The 12,974-nt window shown below is 46.9% G+C and overlaps 1 protein-coding gene and 1 long non-coding RNA gene across 26 annotated transcripts in view; one reads left to right on the plus strand and one right to left on the minus strand.

Moving 5' to 3' along the window:
- The window catches only part of BCL11A (BCL11 transcription factor A), a 137,548-nt gene that overhangs the window by 94,858 nt on the left and 29,716 nt on the right, over positions 1-12,974 (plus strand). The window lies entirely within an intron of this gene.
- Positions 7,464-10,927, minus strand: LOC111926437 (uncharacterized). Its single transcript, XR_002862940.2, has 3 exons — positions 10,852-10,927; positions 10,725-10,757; positions 7,464-7,540 (listed from the first exon to the last, which is right to left on the minus strand). It is a non-coding gene; the product is annotated as an uncharacterized LOC111926437 (long non-coding RNA).

Consider the following 12,974-nt stretch of genomic DNA (forward strand, 5'->3'; position numbering starts at 1 on the left):
TTTAGCTGGCTGATGAGGTTCCAGGGCAGCTGATGCCTTGTGCTCCTGATGTGAGGTGTCAGACCAGTCATCACCCCAAAAACCTGGGAGGGTGGGATTTGTGGGGCAGGGGAGCAAGGTTAGCCCAGAGCTGGGGTGAGCAGCCCCTCCACACAGAAATAGCAGATGTTAAAGAAAGCAATGGCTGGACTAAAACTCAGCCTCTATCTTAAATTCATTGCTGTCTTTTCTTGTGGCTTTGGGGTCAACGACTGGCATATGCAAGTTCCATTTTCCCTGTGGTAGCTCAGCATTGACTGGTGTGCAGCTCTGGCAGGCTGGCCTGCTTTCACTTGAATCCTCAGCACCGTTCTTCCCACTTACTTGCCCCCTGGCATGGGAGAGTCTCTGTGGCTGTGGTTGGTGTGCAGGGTGCATTTCAGGGGAGCATGCACAGGTGCTGCGTGGGCGTCGCTATGGAAGGAGGTGTGGGCTCGGAGGCTCCAGAGCCGAGGTTTCCGTGGGTAAAGGGCAAAGCAGAAACGCCTCTGGGGTTTCTCTGCCCAGCCCGGCTTTTGGGTTTGATCCAGACGAGACTGATAATCGCTTTAAATTGGCCACCTTTCAAAGTGAGGGCAGGGCAGTGGCAGGAGAAGGTGCAGGGCCGTGGTGAGGGTGCTGTGCAAGCCTTGGCATGGGAGGCTGGTTGCCCCTTGCAGCCTTTGGCACGTTGAAGACCTCCCTGAGCAGCCTGGAGGCACATACAGCCAGTCCGGCCAAGTCTTGGTCCCTGGTGCTTTCCCTCGTTCCCTGGGGGACTTTGGGAGAGTCACAAATAATTCAGCTTGGTGTGGTGCAGGGGGAGGATTCTGTCTCATTTCAGCATGTAGAGAAAAATGAGAACCTTTTTTGGGTGGGTAAAATATTTACTGGAAAGTGACTGGGTGAATTTAGCTTTGGCTGGCAAAAAAAGAGAGAAATAAAAAAAAATAAATTTTGAAAGCTTTTGGTCATTGAACCAAATCTAAAGGATTTTTATTTTTATTTGCTTTTATTTCATTTCCAATCTGTTTTTCCCTCTGAATTTTCTCTTTGGAAATCAAATGGAAAATCTGGTTTATGTCCTTCACTAATTAGGAAAACGGAGCTCCTATGAAGGGGATTATGTTTAACTTATTAATGACCGCACAACGATTTGACAGCCTCCATTGAAAAAGTTACCTGCTCATCTTGTCTTACTTAGAGTTTTGTTCAGTGCTGTGGCAAGGTGGAGATTTCATATGGATTTTTGGGCACATCTATAGGTACACCTCACCTATATGCTTTGCCAGTAAAAGTTTTGCAACAAGTGGATAATGTGTTTTAATCGTCCCAACAGACCAGCCCAGCGGTAGCATTGCTTTGAAATATGTGTTGTTGGGGTGGAAAGCCCTCCTTGTCCATGATATTTAGGGAGTTAGGAGGCAGATTTTATGGAGTGCTGACTGTGCTGCTTTCCATCTTGATGGGGGTGTCCAACAACCCTGTGTGTTGGCCTGGCCTTGGGGAAGGTGGTGGTTTCTGCTCTTGCTAAGAAGCTCTTGGAAACCTGGTTTTCCATTCCATAACTCTCAGATTTAGATTTGTTGTTGGGGCTGCAGTATGTCAACCCAGTCAAATTCGAATCATGTTTGCGTAATTCACACCTCACGTCTGATGGGATAAAAAGTGTTTCCTTAAATTAACGAAAGCCTGTAATTATTTTCTTCTACGTGTTGAAATCGGAGAGGAAGGCATCTCCTTGAATTTTATCCTTTCTATAATTTGTTTTAGCTGTTGTTTCAGAATAATTTAGTCATGTATTTATCAGGAACTGGCAGCATCTGCTAATTTTCAGAGCCATCACAATGATGGCAACATAAAAACTTGAGGCCAGAAGTGGGGCCAACACCTTATTTGCAAGCAGTCACATTTATTTTGGTTCTAAGGCTGCTCTGTTAGCAGAGGAATATGGTGTTCAGCATAATAAAGAGTATGAAAATTTGGCCCTGAGCAATCACTTCTGCTGCGCTGGGGTCAGATTGCGGAGCCTTTACTCATCATGGTAAGTATTTATTAACCTTAGGAGAACAATGGCTGTAATGAGATTACCTGGGTAAGTGCTTATCCAGTCGGGAAGGAAGTTTTGGAGCCTGGGTCCAGTGGTATTTTAAGAGAGATAAGGATAAGGAGGGCTCTTTGCTCTGCAGGTCGCTTTCCTACCTGTGCCTGGCAGGGCTGGAGGGCAGCCCGGACTGGCCTTTTGAAGTGGTGGTTTCACTCCGTGTTGTCTTTCCCGGATTAGCATGCTGAGAGGGAGAAAAAGCAGAAAAAAAAGTCAGTGTTTGAGTGACGTGGACAAAGTAATTGACTATCAGTATCAAGAATTACTGCACAACCATGCAGGGGACAAGTCAGAACATACCTTGACAAAACCCTGCAACAAAGGGCTGCTCAAACACACCCTTCAGTCTCGGGAGCTGTAAATTGAGCTTCAATTCCAGGGAAATACTTTTAGGCTTTGTGTACGTTTTTGTATCTGCTCACAGCGCTTTGGTGCCACTCAGGAGGTGACTGGAGTCCCCAAAAAGAAGCAGCAAGCACGGCGCTCAGCCAAGCACCAAGATCAGTTGTTCATGCTGGTTCATGGCAAAGTGGCTTTAGTCTTCACAAATCACATGGGATTGCTCTGATTCCCACCTCATTTTTCCATCCAGCTCTGTGTACTTCTCCAAAAAATTTCAGAGAGGTGAAACAGCTCCTCAGTCATATTTTAGTCCCCGTTTTTTCTTAAAAGGGAGAAACAAAGAGGGGGAACCTTGTACCCTGCTGTGTGAGTGCAATGATCGTTCCATGAGTGGCTCCACACCCATTTCTTCCTACAGGTTAGAGACACATTTTTGGCACTGGACACGGTAAGCGTTCCAACATGTTTTTAATCTGCGGCTCTCACGTCTTTAAAGGTCTGGTGTCGTGGCTCTGGTTGCGTGCACGTATTTCAAGGTATCTGGGTAGTGCAAAATGGGGGTAAAATAGCGTGACATGAATTTAATCTGTTGGTAGGAGTTTGCTCTGTGTTTGTTCTGCCTGTCCTTCAGTGACACTTGCTATGTCCTCAGCTTTTTGCTTGTGACATTAGATGACTCTTCTGGATTTCCTGGTGTCTGGCAAAAGGCTAGTGACAATACACTGTTGATACTTTCTGCATTTATTCCTAAATGCTGAAACCTGTCAACTGCTTTTACTGGGCATGCAAAGTGAAAAGCCTTGGATTGTTCATTTTCTACCCAGCGTGCACCTAGGTGTTGAAACACAGTGCCAAAAAGAGTGGAATTTTGTTGAATCGGGTTTTTGATCAGACTCCAGATTCTGATTTAATTCCTTCCCCATTTGCCCAAAATGCAGACTGTGCCAGTTGATTTTTCCCCCTTCTTCTCTGAATGGCACTGCCACAGTCTGAACGCAGCCAGCCTCGTGATTTCTCAGATGCTTTTTCTTAGAGGCAGAGCCGTAGGAGCAAATGTCTGGGGAGGACCTTCCAGGTCACTGGGTACAGTCTGTGGCCTTCGACATCCAGAGGTGCTGAAATGGCTTCACGTGGCCTCGTTTTTTGTTCTACTCAAACACGCTGAGATGAGAACAGTGCCCGGGGTGGAGGCAGCGGGTGAGGAGGAGGGAAGAGGAGATGGATGATCCCTCTCTTGTTGTGGGAAGATTCAGCAGTTGCCCTTGGTCCTTTCACCTCCGCGGGGCCGTGCGAGGGTTACAGCATTTGAGACGTTTCCCAAAGTGTCAGTGTTCAGAGCACCATTAGGAAAAGATGAGATGAATGACCAAAATGTAGGGGCAAAACAAATTAGGCAGTTCAAAAGCTGCAAACAAGTCATTTGTGGGGAATAACGAAGGCTTGCGGTTGTGAGGCCGTCCCATCTCCAGCCCATTGCCGCTGTGTTTATAAATCAGGGGAACAAAACGGGAGCCCTTGTTAGGCCTGGGTGACATTAAGGCTGCATTTAGCTACAGGGTGTAACACTGGCTGCTGTAAAATCAGAGGGATGCTTGAGCTGTGCTGCAGCTCGTGTTGAGATGACAGCAAGGCTGTGCCTTTGGGACTGGCTCAGACCTTGCTCGGGTATCGCGTTTCCCGTTCCGCAGAGAGGGAGTGTTCAGCTCCATAGGTCCAAGCCAGGTTTTTCCCCATTTGTAGCTCTCCAGTTCTGCCTCTTGAGACATTGCTCCAGCCTCTCCCTGACTAATATCCACTGACCTCTGCTCCCTCAGGGATAGACCCAACATGTCCCCTTTAGGCAGCGGTGCCTCCTGTCCCCTGAAACTCCCATCTGTAGGGTCCCTGGACATGCTGAAACCCTCCTGTTTATCCATGTGCACCAGGAAACCTGACTGGCTGGTGTAGGTGCTCCTAAGCGAGCAGTATTATATTACCCCACATAAATGTCACATTAATGGAGCATTATAACCAAAAGATGCTCGTAGATCACTCTAAACCATTTTAGGCATCTGTTATGCTTCTGTCATCTGCTCTTCACCCATTTGTTTGTGTTTGGGATGGGAAGGACGCTGCCAGGAGAGCCTGGAGGGAACCTGGGGGGAGGTGAGAGTGGGCTGGAATGATGAGCAGCCCACCTCATGTCTGGAAGCTGCGCTGGGGTGAAGCCCAGCTCCACCAGACGGTTGGACATGCTGGAAGAGGCGTCACAAGCTGCAGCTTGGCTTCCAAGGGGTGTTGATGGAAAGTGCTGACTTATCTGAGCTGGCTCAACGCCTCCTGAAAGTCCAGTGTAGGCACGGGGGGAGCCCGAGCATCGGAGCAGCCAAAAGCCCACGGTGCCTCGTCTGTGACGGCTTTCTAGATCACACCATGTAACACAGCCCAACAAAGGGCTTTTAAATCCTAGTCAAGAAGACAGACAATAGAAGGTCAGAGTTTAAAAGAGAAAGTGTGCCTCAGACTGATGTAATTCCCCTTCTCCCCCCTTTTCTTAGTGTGAATCCTTTGATATTTGAGCAGGGAAATCCTCTTTATCGGGAAACTCCACCTCCTCTTATCTCATACTCCCTCGAAAATACTATCTGCTCTCCCTCCTTTCAGCCTCCCAACCCAGTTTGTTGTGGAAGCCTCCCCGCACGGGCAGCACTGCCCTCCCATCCCACCAGGTGTGTGCAGCAAGGCTTGGGGCTCCACACCGGGATTTGCTGTGTGTGAACACCCTCTGGCTAATGATTCCTGTGGGGATCCATGCTTGCCTGTCCTGGTCAGGATCATCCTGGGAGCATACGGGGTCTGCAGATGAGGTAACCCCAACCTGTTGTGACACTGCCCTCGCAGCAAGGCTTAGGTGATGAAGCCTGCCCATATTTACCTTTCAGCCCAGCAAATAAAGGTCTCCCTCACCTCCTTGTACTGTGGAGTAATCTCTTTCAAAAAAGATGGAAAATCAGCCATGTGGAGTCAGGCCAGAGATCTGGTGTCCTCTTTCTGGTCTGTACAGAGTGAAAGCCCTTGGAAGCAGCAGAAGACACAGAGCAGGCAGGGAATTTCCTATTCCCTGCTGTGCTCTCTTGTCTTTCCTCTCCAGCATTGTGGGTTGGGCTGGAGCATCCCCAACTCTTCCCTCAAGGTTGTACCCATCCCTTCTGGTTACTTGCATGTATTTTGCCTGAACAGAGACTTGGGAGGCTGCATTACATTGCTGATTGCATCAGATAAGTTGTGTTTCTTAACCTCCTTGCAATGGGCTCCAGTAGGTCTTGTTAGGACTCTTCATTTGCTCTAACAAACAATTGCAAACCTGGGGAAAGGAAACGTCCCTGTGTGTGCACTCAAAACCACTGGGTATCTCAGCAGAGCTGCCATAGCTCTGGAGACCAAATAGGAGCTTCTGTCCCTCTCCTGCCCTGTGGAAAATCAGATTGTGGCTCTGACCTGAGCTGTAATCAGAGGACCAGGCTCTTTTTTCACTCGAGATTTTCACCTGCTGTGACTCTGGATGTCAGAAGGTGCATTCTCAATGTGTGCTCACATGAGGCAGGCAAAGGTGCCCAGCACATCTTTGTGAGCAGAGGACACCAGGTAGCTGTCCTGATGTCCAGCTGGTGTCAGTGACTGCTGGGGTGATACCTGAGGAGTTTTGTTCTTTCCACATCCAGAGGAGTCAGTGAATCACCTGTAGTCACACCTAGGGCAACCCTTGTAAATCAGATGGGATTTGCCAGGCCAATTTGCACCAGCAGCTGTTGTAATCCTGAAGACTCATCCCTGAAGTCATACAGGATTGGCCACTTAATTTTTTCTCCTTAAGACATTAAAAGTGACTTTTCCAGTACATTGGATTTTGGTATTCACATTGCTGTCTCCCCTCCCATTGGCCCTAAACTGCACAGGACTGGGGGGAGAATTCACAGGACTTCCCAGCAACATTTTGCAATCTTCCCAGTCAACTGCGCTCCTGCATTTCCAACTTCTTATAGTCTGGAAAAGAGATTGGCTGCAAGAAAACTGTGTCCATGAAATGGTGCAGAGTGGAAGGAAATGATGTCAGTAACTGTGCAGTTGATGTAGATTGTAATTCTTGCAGCCTTCAGTTCCAGCCCAGATTAGCACTCCCTTAGTTTAAAATAACAAAAAGGGATCTGTCAAAATCGGAGCAAAAATGTTAGTGTGATGAAACATGTTAACAGGTAGCCATTAGCACTTTATGTCTGCATGAATAGTGGCTGGAAGTGTTTTTTTATCGGTAACAAAGCAGGAAGGATGGGCAGAAAATGGCATTTGATTTTAAACTGACTTGTTGCTTTAATTGGAGTTTTTTATTGTCATTACTTCGTGGTCATGGCATGCTCTGAGCTGGAGAGCTGGCCTTGGGACACAGCTGGGTTTCAAGATTTTTGCCAGAGAAGGAGGAAAGGACCAGATAATCTGGACAGGACTTGTTTTTCTTGTTTTGCTCTTACAAAGTGTTTGAGATACCCAGCTCTGGAAGAAGAGTGAGGGGATAGCTGTGGTGTGGACCGAAACGTGTGTGTAACATCCAGGGCTGGTCAGTCCAGGAGTGTGAGATGTTCCTGCTGCTGAACCATGGGAAAATCACCACATTGAGAGCAGCTCTGGGTTTTGCTGGTGCTTTTGCTGGTTGACATTTGACTGATCGTTCATGGTCATTCCTGGGCATCAGCATCCAGTTGTGTAGGGGAATGAGGTAGACATTTACCGGAAGAACTAAAACAAAAAAAATAATATAAAAAGGGGAAAGAATAATAAAGGGGGTCTGTGTAGACACTGGAAATACTTGCCTCAGAAATTAAGGTAAATTCTTTTTGATAGTGTTGAGGGCTGTGGAGGAGAGGGCATTGGCTGCATCCCACAGCAGCAGCGTGTGCCAACTCTGATGGCTGTGTGGTGACTCACCCTCGAGACCCGTCACAGCCCTGCTTGTCTCTGTTCCCACCCTCTTTGACCATCCAGTTGGTGTTTCCTCTGATGCGTGGAGCTCTCTGGCATCCAGCTTCTGCCAGTGTGGAGGTCCTTGGGGGAAAAAAAAAGATTTAAAAAAATGTGTGCTCTTGCTGTCTCCCATGGACCCTTCCTGTTGCATCCCTTGAGAAACATGCCTTGTGAAGGTTTTGTTTGTGTCTCAGCAACTGGCAGCCCTTCTTGTTAGTGGAAATGTCAGCCCCTGGCTGATTGTGGGGCTGAGTCTCCATGTCTCACTGCAGGCAAGGAGCTGGCCTGGGGCAAAGCTTCTCTTCCACTCGCCTCTCTCTGTCTGCTCTTGGGCCCATGTCCTGATAAACATGAGTTACCTCCTATTGTTTATTTATACAAGATTTTTTGGGGAGACAGCCTGACGGCAGTCAGTGTCTTAGGTTGGTTCTTCATGGATGAGCTTAGCAGCTGCTCAACTACTTTTGCTGTTGATTTTGGGTTTGTTGTGAGGTTTTGCTCATGGGTGTGTATGTGGGCTTGGGTTCTGCTGTAGGGAGAGACATTGGTGCCCCCTGTGTAGCCTAAAAACCTTGAAAATCTCAGCCCTGGGTGCAAAATGTGCCTTTTGAGTATCAACACTTCCTTCCTTCCCAGAGAAAACAGAATAGTGCTGGCAGTTGTAGCACAGTTCTTTTCTTACGGGAGCTCTGAATTAATGGCAAAAACATGGTCTGGACGCTGCTCTACAGCCTTCAAAAAATCTGTTTGTTTGTTTTTCCCCCTCGGCGGGCGCGAGGACACTTCCCACCTTTCTGCCATATGTTCTTGGATCCCTGCAAGACGGTAGCAGGGTTTGCACCTGGACAGCTGAAGGCCATGGGTGGCTCTGTGGGACCCACTCTGCCCTCCTTCCCACGCAAGCTAAACCGATATTTGCCTCCCGCTGAACCGCACAAGGTTTTCTCCCATATGCACTTCAGTAGGTTTTAACTTTTTTGTCTTGAATCCAAGCAGTTTTAATCAACATAAACGCTTGCTGTGGGTATAGGTTGCCGCTTTTAATAAAGGGGGAGCTTCCCCCCACCCTCCCTACCCTTTCTCTTTCTTCTCTTCTTTCTTTTCATCCGTTATTTTGCATTCTGCCGCGCGCGATGAGCGTTTAATCCCTGCCCTTCTGTCTGTTGAGATATTATGTTTTTTTAATAGTGCTTGTTTATGACTAAGGTCAAAGACAGTATTTCAGAACAAAAATTAGAGTTAGTTCATAATTGAGTACATATGTATGTTACTGTTTATTTTTATAGTTTGCTAATTTATTTTTAAACAGCTCGGTTGAGCCAACATGTTTATAGGTCTGTTTATCACATGTCTTGCCAGTCGGAGTGCTAAAAGACACATGCTTTTCAATAGCACAGATCCGAAGTGAAATTAGATAATACCGCCAGGTAGCAATTTAATTACATTAATTGAATGTTTAGGTTGAAATGTAGTTTTGTAAAGGCTATAATGGAATACATTTATAAGTGTCTGCATATAAATCTTGGCATTTAAAATGTTATTCAAGCCTGCTGGCAGGGAAATGAAACTCCATTGAGTGTTTTTGAGGGAGAAATTGGGTATTTCACTATGAGTACTGCGCTTGCCATCGCTTGGGGTTTGGGCCCTGTCCCTGCTGTTGGGAACCTCTGTGGGTGCCCCTTTCTTTCCAGGGGGAGTGGCCTGGTTAGGAGGATGCATGGCCTGATCCAGAATGATGGAATCAGGAAACAGCAGCCCCTTTGAGATAAAGGAGTGAGTCCCAACAGAGCAATAAGGGGTGAGCTGGTGCTCGGCAGGAGAGTCCTGTGCTAGCCAGCGTGGAGAAAGCGTTTGTCCAGCTGAAACCAAGTCCTTGTGGTCATGCACTGAGTGATTTCCCAAGTTTGCCAGCTGCTGTACTGGATTGTACCTGTGGGTTCTGGCTGTGGGCTGCCTTCCCTGTCCAGGGTGTTGCTAAACAGCTCTGGAAAGGCAGCTCAGGGGGAAGCTCCACTGGAGAACAGAAGCTGTGAATGAGCCACACTCTCCAGCCCGGATGAGTATTTAATCCTCAGCGTAAACATGTATAAATAATGTATTGTCAGGAGAGGGAAAGGGAAAATTCCTTTGGTTTGACAGTGCCCAAGAATAGCAGGCTTGGTTGGGTGAGGATGGGAGGAACTACTCTGGCACTCTTTGGTTTTCCTTACACCATTGCCTTTTGTATGCACCCATTTCCAAGCAAAATGCTGAAATCATGGTATTTCTAGTGGGAGTGGGCCTGGGCTTTTTGAAGATCTCTTCTAGCATCCCAAGAGCTGAGCGAGGTTTCAAAAGCAAAAAATAAAAAGGATCAAGAGGTCATAGGTGGATTTTTATCGGGGCTCAGGGAGAGATAAGGGGTAACCAGAGGAGAGTCACAGCTTGTGCAACATTCTTGTGCCATGATGGGCGATCTCCTTTGGGGTGCCTGAATGCCAGGAGGGATGGAGGAGGAAGAGGGGGGGATATACAAGACCTAAACATCCAGGCAGTAGGAAGTGTTTGGAATTACAGTGGTGGCAAGCAGGCCCCTGGCATTTCTTTGTATTGCATGCAAGCCAGGAAAAATGCTTCAGGCTCAGCACAGGGATCTTTCCATCTGGTTTGTGCACACACTTGTGTGTGGGAACTTGACGCCTCTCCTTCCTTGTGTTTATCTGGGTTGGGATGGTCAACTGAGGTGTGGAGTTTTTCCCTCTGCTCTTGAAGGGTTGATGTGTGCTTTCAGCCCCTTGCCAAAGCATGAGTAACTTTGAAATGTGGGTTCTCAAGTCGAGGTGCCTTCAGTGAATCTGGCATTTTTGGCAGTCATGGATGGTATTTTGGCAAAAGCTCCGATTTCTTCTCCATTTTTTGGATCAAAGGAGGATTCCCTGTGTGTCTTGATGGACCTTCATGGTGGGGTTTGGCCTCATGGGTCAAGTTCTGCTGAAAAAACAGCACAAAGCTATTGCTGGACAGGCTTTGATGCACATACTAAAATATTCACCTGTGTTAATAGCATTTGCTTTCTTGCCCTCTTACTTTCCCCACCAGTCTATACAGTGATGATTTATTAAGGGAGTGATACACATTTGAACATGGGGTGGCTATTTGTCCCCTCCTTTGGTAACTTGTGACTAACTGTCTTCAAAAGCTCTTATCAGTGGGGTTTTCTCATCTCCTCTCCTTTTAGCTGAAAATAAGTGACAGATTTATATTTTTTCATCTTACAAAGGCTCACCTCTGGCTTAAGACCAACTAGGGAGAGCTTGTGCTGCAATGAAAAAAAAGATAGTCCAAATCAGAGGACTTTCAATGAAAGTCACAACATAAAACTGAAGCTGGAGTGGCCTCCACCAGGTGATTACCGTAATGCCGAGTGCTTATTGCTGGGCTCAAGGTTTCCAAACGCTTGGGAATGATTCCAGCTTGTTTGGGCTTGGGAACAAAACCTCTCTGTGATGCTGCAGCCAGGGTGGAAGGGATCCAGGGAGATCCTGGGAAGCGGCACAGCAACATCCCCGTGCTGAAGGCTTGTTTTAATGACTAAAGCTAACAGAACATCCCATGGCATTGCAGTAGGAGTGTTTGCAGGCTCAGTTCAAAATTCTCATTTCAAAATAATCAGTTGTGGCCTAAAAGCTGCCTTATTTAAGGAAGGAGACCGAGATGTCGGACTGCTGCATTAAGGATGCTGAAGTGGTACCTGTTTTAGGATTAGACTGCAGTCTTTTTGGGTTGGAGAGCATCTTCTTCAGCCCTGATTCTGCTGCCATCCTTGCAAACAAAACCAGAGTTGTCTTTGTGTCAGTTTTTGTCTCAGGTGACTGAGCTGGTGTGGTAGAGAACAGCTGCAAACACTCTTTTGAGGTTTACACGGCCTAGGCCTTGTGAGTTGAGTGCAGGAGCCAATAAACAATCTCTGCTGATGGTCTTCTGTTACATTTGCAGGGGGATCTGTGTTTTTTAAGATCTTTTTTTCCCCAAGTCTTTGAGGGTAAACCACTTAAAGGACTCACAGAGCTGTATTTTCTTTACAGTAATGAGGCATCATGACATACCAGTTGTGGGAAATCTGATAGACTTGGGAGACCCTAGGAGGGTAGAAAATTACTTAATTTACTTTGTGTGCAATAGTCTTAATTTTCAACTATTTGAACAACTGATTGCTGGGGCAATCACCAGATCTTGAGAGTTAAGATGTTTCCTGCTGGAACTGAGCATTAGCTAAATCAGCGATGGCAAAACGGAGGGATTGCCCACATCCATCAGAGGGTAAAGAGGAGAAATTAAATCCCTGAACCCGTGCTCTGACGCTTTTTGTCTTTTGTGGGGAGGGTGAGGCAGGTGAGGCTCACCTGCTCTGGTGGTTAGTTACCCAGGTGAGGAGCTGGGGCTGCGTGGCTTTGGCGGTGGCTCTGGTTGGCTCTGGCAGGAAGGAGCTGGGTCTGGTTTCCTTCTGAGCTCTCTGCTCAGTGATTCCCCTGGTATTTGCTCATTGTGAGTAAGAGTGATAAAATCTTGTGGTGGAATTACATTATGTCTTGGGTGCTTTCTTTCCAAATTAGAAGTAATCCTACGTGTCTTTGACCCATTTCACGGAGACAGAGGGCTGGATTCTGCTGCCTGTTTTCTGTGAGCAGCTGGCTGAAGCAAACAGACCTTGAGTAAAGGGATTAGAAACCAGCCCTTCGTTTGGGTGAGGTGTTGCAGTCCTTGGAGAGTCCTTTCTTGAGCAATTTTTTCCCCACAGCTGTGCACAGGTACCTGCTCATAAAGAGACCAGTGGCTTAGCTGACAGGGATGGGAACAGCAGCAGCAGCAGAAGTGCAGAGCAAGGCAACCACAGTGATGGGACCCATTTTGTTCACCAATTTATGAGCTTGTACTGGAGCAAAACCGACACAGGACTTCTCAGTTTGAAAACTCTACGCCACTGAAAAAAAAGTATTTGAAATTGTTCAGAAAGGCAGATGGGCATGGATGTTCAGAGACTTTCTTCTGCCTTTCCATGCCAGCAGAAAGTGAAAAAGTGAAAAAGTATTTTCTTATTAAAAGAACCCTGAACTGGACTATAAAATGCAATACTAATTTCTGAAGGCTGAGAGCTGCATGAGTGAGAATATTTAATTACAGTGGCAAAGTACAAACATTTCCTAGGGAGCATTCATTGTATTAAAAATAATTATTTAATTCAGTGGCTAAAACATACATCCTGCTCCTGTCCTTTTTTAGTGGGCTGGGAATCCGATCCCACTTTTTATTTTGCTGAAAACCGCCCAGCAAGTAGGGAGGGTAGAGGCTGGAGACTATTTATATAAACAGAGGCTTTATGTTTCGCTGTGGGGATGGTGATGCTGGGCTTGCACGGTTTTGGTTTAGCAGAGGAGGCGAGGACTTTAAGCCGATCAGCTGATGCAGGGGGCCCGAGTATCTGACTGCTCCAGCGATAAGTGTCTGTACAAATATTTATACAATCCCGATAGTCTTT

The sequence above is a fragment of the Cyanistes caeruleus genome, chromosome 2, assembly GCF_971803275.1.
Source record: "Cyanistes caeruleus chromosome 2, bCyaCae1.hap1.1, whole genome shotgun sequence".
Lineage (NCBI taxonomy): Eukaryota > Metazoa > Chordata > Aves > Passeriformes > Paridae > Cyanistes > Cyanistes caeruleus.